A 10,538-nucleotide genomic window follows, 5' to 3' on the forward strand; every position below is an offset into this window, starting at 1 on the left:
TGAAATTGACAATTAATATTATTGCACCATTTTTTTAATAAGTTTTTTGTAATAAACATACAAACATAAGCACGTTTTGCACATAGAAAGCGTTATGGCGGGAGACAGATCACTTTGCTGTCAATTCAGTATTTCCAGCCCCCCAATGGCACAGCGGTATGTCTGCGGACTTACAACGCTAGAATTCTGGTTTTGATACCCTTGGTGGGCAGAGCACAGATAGCCCATTGTGTAGCTTTGTGCTTAATTACAAACAAACAATAAAACCGTATATTTGGCAAGTAACACCAAAACCATTACTTAACGTTTTGTCAACATTATTACTTGTCTTTCAAAACCCTTCATTGTTGTAGATTATTTAGCGATGAAGCAAATATTGAAAACATTTAGTAACTATGTGTTTCTCGTCAAGACAGCAGACAAGTAGGAACCTAACATTTAGAGTAAGAGAACATCAATATGCTGTGGATAAATTAAAAACGGGTGAATCAGCTTTGACAGAAAATGTGGCAAATTTTAAACATATTATTGATTGGGATAATGTAAAAATTCTTAAACTGTTAATGGAAAAAATGAATTAAATATAAGAGAATCTTTCGAAATTTCGTTTTATTATTTTATTTAACATAGGTTTAGATCTAGGTTTTATTTCTTAGTGGCAGCATATTACTTTGTTCCTTCGTCTCTTTCGGTTTATTTGTTCTCACTCGCATCTCTTGGTCTTTTTCCTTTTCGTTGAATTCCTGTTTTTATATTCCTTATCGAATCCACACCAAACAGTCCCTTTCATATTGCTCTTGCTCTTGTTGTTCTAGGGGTTCTTGTTGTCTCCATGCACCTGAACTTAGAAAGGCTGCTGCTCTCTCCAGTCATTTTCAAAAGGCTTAACTTGTTGCATCCCATAATTCCTTAGAGACTGACCAAAATCCAGTCGCTTTCTCTTCTGTCTCAATCACAATGATATTCCTTGCACTTAACTTTATAGCAACCTTAGAAAGGTGAATTGAAGTGAAGCTATTTACATCTATGATTCACTTAATTCAGTGATCATCATAAATATCTATCATGATATGTAGGATAATAAGTTTACATAAAGATAAAAATCATGCGTTTAAGACATCTTAAGTTTTCATTATCAATGAGCCATGTCAATTTAAATATACTTTAATGGAAATCAATCATATTCAATTTTTCCTAAGAATTACCCTAACTTATTCTCATAATTATAGCAGTTTTAAACGATGTCATCTAATCTTAGAAGGATATATTATGAGAAAAAAATTCAAATATTCCATTCAGCAGATTACATAAATTAACTTCATAAACATCTTGATTGAAAAATTCAAGTTAACTGTTAATGATCATTTAGGAAACTTTTTTCTATTTAGAATTCTCTCCATTGGTATTCAAAGCTTTTAATTTAAATTCCTGTTTGTGTTTACGATATTCCATGATTTCAAGATGAAAAATATGTTACTGACAGAAGAAACACGCCCACGCACCAATAACGTCTTGCTAAATTAAAGTCCTGGAATTTTCTCGTTAACTTTAGGTTAAATATTCAGATTTGTGTCACAAAAAAAGAGCTTTAAAGAGGTCTTCTAGTGATTTTACCAATCACCTAACTTGTTTAACTTGAATTATTTGCATCTTTAATAGCAGATTTGGAAGTTAAAAGTGATATTGTTGAGACCTCCGTGATACTAATAAATAATCCCGCTTGACAATGAGGTAAGGATAATACCCATAAGAAAAAAAAAGGTGAACGAAATAGCTATGTCGAAGCTGAAAGCCATTGTTTTCAGACTGGATACTGGTGATAATGTTACCTGAAGAATAATAAGATTTTTCGTGGAAGAATAAAAATATTTATTGTAATTATGTGAATCATGTAATATAAAATGGCGTTTCACTAAAAGTCAGCACACTTACCGAACTTAAACTACTCAGGAATGTCCGAAACGGACTTCAATCGTATAAAATTAGGTGTTTTGTTTTACAGTAATTGTTGTAAATTATTCAGTCGAAAATGTAGCCATTGTTTTACAATTTTCAAGTATTATATTATACTATATTTCTTCGTGAAGTATAAAAAATAGACTGAGAATTGCAACTTTCTGACATTATATATACATTTAGACATAGCTTTAGATTATTTTAAATGCTGAAGTTTTTCTTTGTTCAATTTGCAAAAGCGTAGTTCATTAGGACTAAAACTGGAAAACTACAAGATCAGCTGCTTTCCTTTTTAAAAGACGGACCTAAAAAGTTGAGAAAAGGTAAGGCTGACACATTTCATTCACCTCATAAAGTATTGTCATAAGCACGTGGACTGTGACGCAAACTTTGTTTATGCTGAAGTTATTACCCAAGTCTACGTTTTCAGTATAACAACGAAATATGAAAGATGATATTGCTGTACCATATAGGGCATCAACTCTTAAACATTTGAAAAATGTGCACATACGCGTATATTTGTTAACTTGAATAGAGGCATCAAACTTATGTTAGATTGTATAAAACAGAAAACCAAATGTTTGTACCTTTATATCCGTATACATAAATTACGAAATACCAAATAAAGTACAAAAGAATTAAATAAATTATGGGCTACAAATACGATATGGAATATGAACAATACATGAAATATCAAATAAAGAATGAGAAAACTGAATAAAATATGGACTACAAATAAAGTGTGAAAAAACAAAATATGGAATACAAATAAAGTTTGAAATACCAAATGAAATATAAAAAGTAAATAAGTGTGAAAAAACCCATATTATATATGAGAAATCTAAATAAAATAAAAAATTACCAAATAAAGTATTGAATATCAAATACGTTATGTCATCAAATAACATATGAAACAACAAATAAACTATAGCACAATGAATAAAGTACGAAATATCGAATAAAGTATAAGAACCAAATTAATTTTGAATAGAACAATAATTAAATATGAGATATTAAAGGAAGTATGAAAAATCAAATAAATATAAAACACTAAAGAGTATGAAATAAAGTAATGAAAGATTACCATTATGTTGTAAATGTAGGATATACATACATTTACATAGGTCGGTTGGTTTTTATAGAGCAAAGCCACACGGAGCTATCTGCTGTATCCACCAAGGGAAATCGAACCCTGGATTTTAGCGTTGTAAGTCCATATACATTGAAATAAATCAAGGTTATTTTATGACTGTTTATTAGAGAAACCCTCCTTATCTTAGGTCTTTGCTGAAAAGCAAAGCGATTTCTATTATTTATATCTCTAGACAATCAAATACAATATACCGTTTTATTTATATCAAAATGAATTCTTTATCTGAAATGTATCAGTTACCTGAAATGCTTCAATCACATTATGAAGATGAGTATCTTTACAGAGGATGAAAAAAGCTGTTCAGCTGGTTATACTTTAACGGGAAAATATCCTATCAATTTAAACGAAACTACAAATATATAAACTTATTTGATTATTAGTGTCTAAGAAGTATTGGTATGAGAACTTAAAACCTTACTGGCTCTTTATGCTCACGCGGGCTAAATGAACAAGGATCTCTAGGGTTCTCAGGTGTATCCGTCTTTACTCTTGCACTTCTACTAGCGGGCTAAATGAACAAGTCAAGATCTCTGGGGTTCTCAGGTGTATCCGTCTTTAATCTTGCACTTCTACTAGCGGGCTAAATGAACAAGTCAGGATCTCCATGGTTGTCAGTTGTATCCGTGTTTAATCTTGCACTTCTACTAGATGAAGGGCAACCAGTCAGTAGCACCTGCCACCATGAGCGTTCTTTACACTGAAATATGGAATTTACTGTCATTTTTATAATGCGCTCACATTTGAAGGTGCGGAACGTGCTACGCAACATTATATCTCAAACTTTGGGCCATTCAATCCGCAGCCTGATATGTTAACCACTACGTCACAATAGGCTCGTCGAAGTAAAACGTACTTCACAAAATAAGATTTCTGCTGACAAAACGTATCCATTATCTACGACTACAAAGCACGAGTTCTAATAATCAGATGTATAACCTTTTGGTATTCACTAGAGGCAGTGTCTTCTGATAATATATTATCTAAAGGAATCTTTCCTCAGCTTTGAGTGGTAAGAATCTTTTATTTGACAGAGCCACAACATTCAGTATATATTGGTTTATCATCCCGTAATAGTGTATCATCCCAGGCCAAGTTATGGGGTAAAATGCACAACTTGGCTATAAAAAACTTTCAGTGGTTACATTTTTTACAGGAAGCTGAAGTTTTGACATATTACGTAGGAGTTATGTCAAGCATGATATAATGAGATATAAAATTTGTCGTATACACATGATTCTAGTTGGGAGATGATAATATCGTATCCTTCTTTGCACTAGAAAATAATCTAGATGGTTAAATAGACTTTTAAGAACGTTATGAATGCATAGCATATTGAAGTTATGCCATATAAAGCTGAGCCCGAAGTGGAAAAAATAATGATACTGGAAATCAAAGTTTTAAAACAATACCTCATACTTAATATCCGGAAACCTAGTATCAAAAAGCTTTTGTGATAACTTCTATCACTAACTGTTACTAGGTGGCTCTTGTCATCTAATAGAATGTTTACGCGATGGATTACGGCCATCTTGTTGTGATATGCGAGTACATAACATGTGTTGTATATCGCGTATTTTTCTAGCATCTTTAGTGATGGAGAAATCTTCGAATTCTTTGTGTATTTTGTTGCTATGGTGATTTGACATAAAACATTTGGCCCAGTAGACAGTAGAAATTTCTCGGTAATGGTGTTGCCTTCTGTCTTTGTGTTTCTCCTTTATATCAGATATCAATCACTTTGTCTGCTAAAATGCGGCAGCATCTTTTCGCTGACCAATGTTACAGTTGTGAGAGAATGACCGGTCGCGAGACAAAGAAACTGAGCTTTCCTACATCAGCAAAGAGTCTTAGTTTCGATTAGTCTTCATAACGACTGGTTCTGCTGAGATTCATCTTGGGCTGGGGGGGTGTGTGCAAACAGTTTTTTTTTTGTTGTTGTTGTTATGTTTGTAATAAAAATGGTTTTTCCTATCCATAAAATATATTTAATATATTTATTTCTCAAACAACTTAAATTCGGTCTAGTTTTCAGATCTAGGAAATAATAATCCTTGGTAAATCACTATTTATAATGGTTTTATTCCCTTAGTGATTTATAACTAACATAGCTCTCTTTACAAATCTCTCTGACACAGCACAATACACTAATCTAGCCAGACGTCTTCTTGTCAGCTGAGTGAAAACTCAATAATTTCTAGTATTATACGTGCCCTTTTTACAGTTTAAATACACCATTCTTCACTTTATTCTGAAAGAAGGATTTTAAACTGGTTAATGCTCCATTAATATTTCACCACCTTTTTAACTACTAAACGACATTTAGCTCTATAGTTGAATAAACAAAGTTAACAACAGTGATATAACGCAATTTGAAATGAAAAACAAATAAAAGACGTCGTGAATATTAGGGATAAATTGTTTTATATCTAATGAAATGTATATGTATTTAAGAACAATTTTTTAACGAGAAAAATTGCAGATATTAATTTCAAACGACTGCTGTTTTTTTTAAGTTAATTGAAATACTAGGTTATGAGGAAGGGGTGTTTTTTTTAAGGAATGTATAATGAGAGTTTATACAATTCTTGAATAGCCAATTAGTATTCTTTTCTGGGTCTAACCACTGATGACTTCATGTAATACTGTTCTTTTCGCTCAATTCAATTAGAGTTAAACGCATAAGGTTTACTTTGGTTCAACACGTTCTGCTCATACTAATGCCATTAATTTAACGGCGTCTCATATGACATGCTCAATTAGACATACTGTTTTTTTCGTTTAAATGAAAACCAAACCTAAAAATAGGGTAAAATTTAAGGAGATTGTTAGAGAAATTCAATTTGTAACAACAGACATTGTCAGTTATATATAAAATTTAAATATAAGTTCTAAAGCGTAACACACGAAAAGTAATTATTAAATATATTAACACACCCAAATTATTGGTAAGATCTCATTATATTGTTGTTCTGTAACTAAGGTAACATAAGAACGTACAACCCTATTCTGTGTTGAAAGGAAATATTTGAGCCAAACATCATCTCTGCAATGATCATTGTTCTCGTATTACTTTAAATGAAAATATGGAAGTATTCCTTAAATTTGTACGCGAATAAATTAAATGACCATATAAACGTTTTTATTTATTTTTAACAAAAATAATGAAACGTTAATTTAAATGTGTTATCCTAGCATTGCCTGTAAATTTCTTGAATAGACCCACCTAGTATTTATTTTACTTTATATCAAAAGATGTTTAAATCAATGATCTTGTATTTCCCGAGAAATATTTTTTTCTCACTGATTTGCTGATTTCAAACATGCAAAAATTATGCATTTCAAATAACTTTCATTCGAAATGAGATATATCATTGTTGTAGTATTATTAGAATATATCATATTTAATAATTGAAATATTTCATCTGTCGTACTCAGTTTTACAGAATAATTGAGCTATTTCATGTGCTACGCAGAGTACATTTTTAATTGTTTCTCTTTCACACCGTTTGATTATTGATCCAAATAAATATTTTATTCCTTATTATGGTAAATCAAAGTTATTATTGCGATTAGCCTTAATTTAAGACTTTAGGAAATAAAACAATGAAATTTCATGATAATGTTTTACAGCTTCAGATAACTGAAAACTTAATATATCTCATTATTATTATTAGTGCCATGCCCCCCACCCCAGTGGCACAGCGGTATGTCTGCGGACATAAAACGCTAGGAACAGGGTTCCGATACCTGTGGTGGGAAGAGAACAGCTAGCCCTTTGTGTAGCTTTGTGCTTAACTACAAACAAACAAATTACGGCCACCTAAGTTTATTAGGCATCCTAATTTATTAAAGCCTTACGTATTAAATCTAAAATACATTGCATGTTATCTAATTATTTCAACAAAATATTACACATATTTTAACGTGTCTTAGAAACACAATTCAAGCCTATTTACCTCTCGTGTGTAATTTACACCCCTATTTCTCTTATCGTGATTGGACTATGTCAAAAAAACTTACGCTCTTATTTCTATTACCGTGATTGGACTATACCAAAAAATATTTTACACCCTTATTTCTCTTATCGTGATTTTGGACTATATCATAAACTTTTACACCCTTATTTCTCTTATCGTGATTGGACTATGTCAAAAAGACGTTATCATTTTATTTTTCTTAACGTGTGCTTGTGTGTAGTTAAGCACAAAGCTACAAAATGGGTTATCTGGGTATAGAAAACAGTTTTTAGGGTTATAAACTTTCGGGTTACCGCTGAGATACTAGGGGGGAGAGCTTTTTATTATTGTGAATAGTCTATGCCAGAAACATTTACCCCTTTATTTTCCAAGCGAGATTTTGAAGGGACAGAAAATACAAAATTCGAAGACAGATCTCAACTACCCTGAAAGCTTATTCTTAGACCCCCTTATCATACCCGAGTGATTTTTAGCCACTTTCTTACGGGGACTACCCCCTGGACCAACCTGGGTCCGTCTGCCAACTTTGGTCCTTATAGCTCCAAAGCTGTAGAAGGAGTTAGCTGGAGATACATGACATACAAAGCTACAACCTGAAGTAATAAAGGACATGTAACAACAATATTACCAAACATGTCATAAAGGGAAATCTACATTTATTATGAAAACAAAGAGAGAGAAAGTAGGCTAATATTATCTAGAAATAAAACTAACCTTATAATTATGTTTGGTCCTTGGAACTTTCAACATGAACAACACCTAATGCGACACTGGACTAAACGGCCAGGTCAGAGATCCCAAGTTTCACGCAAATCTGTCCTCAATTCAGAACTGCTGATCAGATGGAGGGATACCAAACAGTATCACCTGCCAGTATCACGTTTACTCTCAAACTGTTAGAGGAAATTCCTATGACTCTTATAACGCGCTGAAAGTATGAATTGTGTTCAGCGACATACACAGGCTCGAATCTAGACCCATATCTCTGCACGTTAACAATTGGCTAAAGTCATACTCGGTCCCATAAGTTATAATATCATTAAATGGTTAAAGCACAAATCGAGATATTTGTTATGTTTACGTCGGAATAGCCAACATTGGATGTTCAGTCGTCCAGCATTGGAAACATTTTAGTCCAGCAGTGGATGTTTATTAGTTACAACATTGGATGTTTATTAGACCAACATTGAGTGTTTATTAGACCAACATTGGGTGTTTATTTCTTCAGCATTGGATGTTTATTTCTTCAGCATTGGATATTTATTTCTTCAGCATTGGATGTTTATTTGTTCAATATTGGATATTTATTGGTCCAAGATTTGATGTTTATTAGACTACCATTGGATATTTATTAGTCCAACATTGGATGTTTATTAACCCAACATTGGATGTTTATTAGCCCAACATTGAATGTTTATTAGACTAACTTTGAATGTTTATTAGTCCTATTTAGAATTTCAAAACACGAGGTGTTCCTCTATTTTACTTCGAGTATCCACGTTCCGTGTTTGAAAAACATTTTGTTCTTAACTCAAAGGTATAACAATACAACTTTTCTTTTATTACATGCAATTCCAGTGTATAACAAATATAAATACTCCTCTTATTCCTCGAGATTCAATTATTGGTTTTTCTTTTCTTTGAACCAGAGGTGTTTCAGCTTATGCTCCGGTGACCGTACTAACTGTGACTCTAATATGGTACACCAGCAGTGTGATATATTATATTAATCTATTGGTATGCATAAACAAGTAGTTACTTTTTTAGTTTTTAAGAAATGTTGAGTTTTCACAGTTTTCTAAATTAAATTATTATTTACTGATGGCAGTGTACTGTTAGAGATTGCTTTAGTGAGTAGTGTAGAATTACAGCTGGTAAATTAAAATAAAATGTAATGACGTGTCTTTAGTTTAAAATAATTAATTTTTGTCTCAAAATCAAAGGAACATTTAAGGTTTTAATTTCCCGTTTCAGTTTCTTTAATTAGCTGAGTTTAGTCAACACGACACATTAAAATGCTAAGTGCATCATTCGGTTTTGCGTTTTTAGCGCAAAAGCTACACAATAGACTATTTACGCTCTATTCACCACGGGAAATCGAACCTCGGATTTTAGCGTCATAAGTTCGTAAACCTACCGCTGACCCACCGCGGGACGCGAAGGGTATCAAGTTGCTGATTTTTTTCTAAGCAATTAAGCGATAATAAAGAACCTTATTCACATCAAAATGGAAATTAAAAATAAAACAAAAAAGAATCAATGCATTATAAGTGTTCTCTAATTTTCAGTTGCTGTTACACAAGGCAATTTTTCCTATCCTGTGTAATTTATCATATCTACAGAACGTCAGTAAGTTACTCCTTCAGGAAATTAAATATCGTATATCACGAGATCGTCAAGGCAGTTTGCATGTATACCACCACTATTAATTTATTGGACCTAATCACGATCGTTCTTATAAGTAGCACCTTCCATTTTTATTACTACCAGTGGCTCATTGGTAAATCTGGAGGCTTATAACGCTAAAAACCGGGTTTCTATACACGTGGGAGCATACCACAGATAGCCCTTTGTGTAGCTTTGCACTTAACAATAAAACATTCCTTATCCCTCATGTCAATATCAAACCGAAATACTATTGGAGGTATTTTTTTTATTCTATCGATAAGTTAAGTCCTTTGATAAGTTGTAGATAACAACCAGTACGTGTTGCTAGAAAGTTGAAAATTTTCATTTAGTCATCAGTTTTTTTTTTCTTCCAAAGCAAACTACTGGTATTGGCACAACCGAATGACATATATATATATTATAGTTTTAAGTATATTATGTCCCATCTTATCTTAGTGTCGTAGTTATTTTTCTCAGTGAAAGGCTACTCAATGGACTTTCTTTCTTGTTCTTTCCTCTGCAGAAAATCAAACCCCGAATTTTAGCGTTTTAACTCGATAAAGTTACTGTTGACCTACCGAGAGGTGATCTTAGTGATAAAGGGAATGTGATGTTCGCAATATTTTGCTTTATATCGCGGTACCGAGTGTTTGAAATAAAATTGTTTTGTGTCTTATTATTCCAGTTGTTTAACGTTCTGTTTTCTCATTTGTGGGGCCGGCATGGCCAGGTGGTTAGGGCGCTCGACTCGCAATCTGCGGGTCGCGGATTCGAATCCCCATCCCACCAAACATGCTCGCCCTTTCAGCCGTGGGGGCGTTATAATTTGACCGTCAATTGCACTATTCGTTGGCAAAAGAGTAACCCAAGAGTTGGCGGTGGGTGGTGATGACTAGCTGCCTTCCCTGTAGTCTTAAACTGCTAAATTAGGGACGGCTAGCGCAGATATCCCTCGTGTAGCTTTGCGCGAAATTCAAAACAAAAAATAATCCTCATTTATATTTCGTATGAGGTTCTGGCAATTAGATAAAACTAAGTTAGATAACATACGATGTTTTAAATAT

At 32.9% G+C, this 10,538-nt stretch overlaps 1 protein-coding gene across 2 annotated transcripts in view; it reads right to left on the reverse strand.

Annotated features, from left to right (window-relative positions):
- The window catches only part of LOC106458600 (FMRFamide receptor-like), a 108,036-nt gene that overhangs the window by 39,593 nt on the left and 57,905 nt on the right, over positions 1-10,538 (reverse strand). Inside the window, exon 1 of one of the 2 annotated variants that reach the window (XM_022384870.1) lies at positions 3,528-3,586. The exons of the other annotated variant lie outside the window; for it this stretch is intronic. The gene's annotated coding sequence lies outside the window, so the exon portion shown is untranslated. Of the gene's footprint in view, positions 1-3,527; positions 3,587-10,538 lie in introns of those variants that run through there. 2 annotated transcript variants of the gene reach the window in all.

Source organism: Limulus polyphemus, unplaced genomic scaffold, assembly GCF_000517525.1.
Source record: "Limulus polyphemus unplaced genomic scaffold, Limulus_polyphemus-2.1.2 Scaffold491, whole genome shotgun sequence".
Lineage (NCBI taxonomy): Eukaryota > Metazoa > Arthropoda > Merostomata > Xiphosura > Limulidae > Limulus > Limulus polyphemus.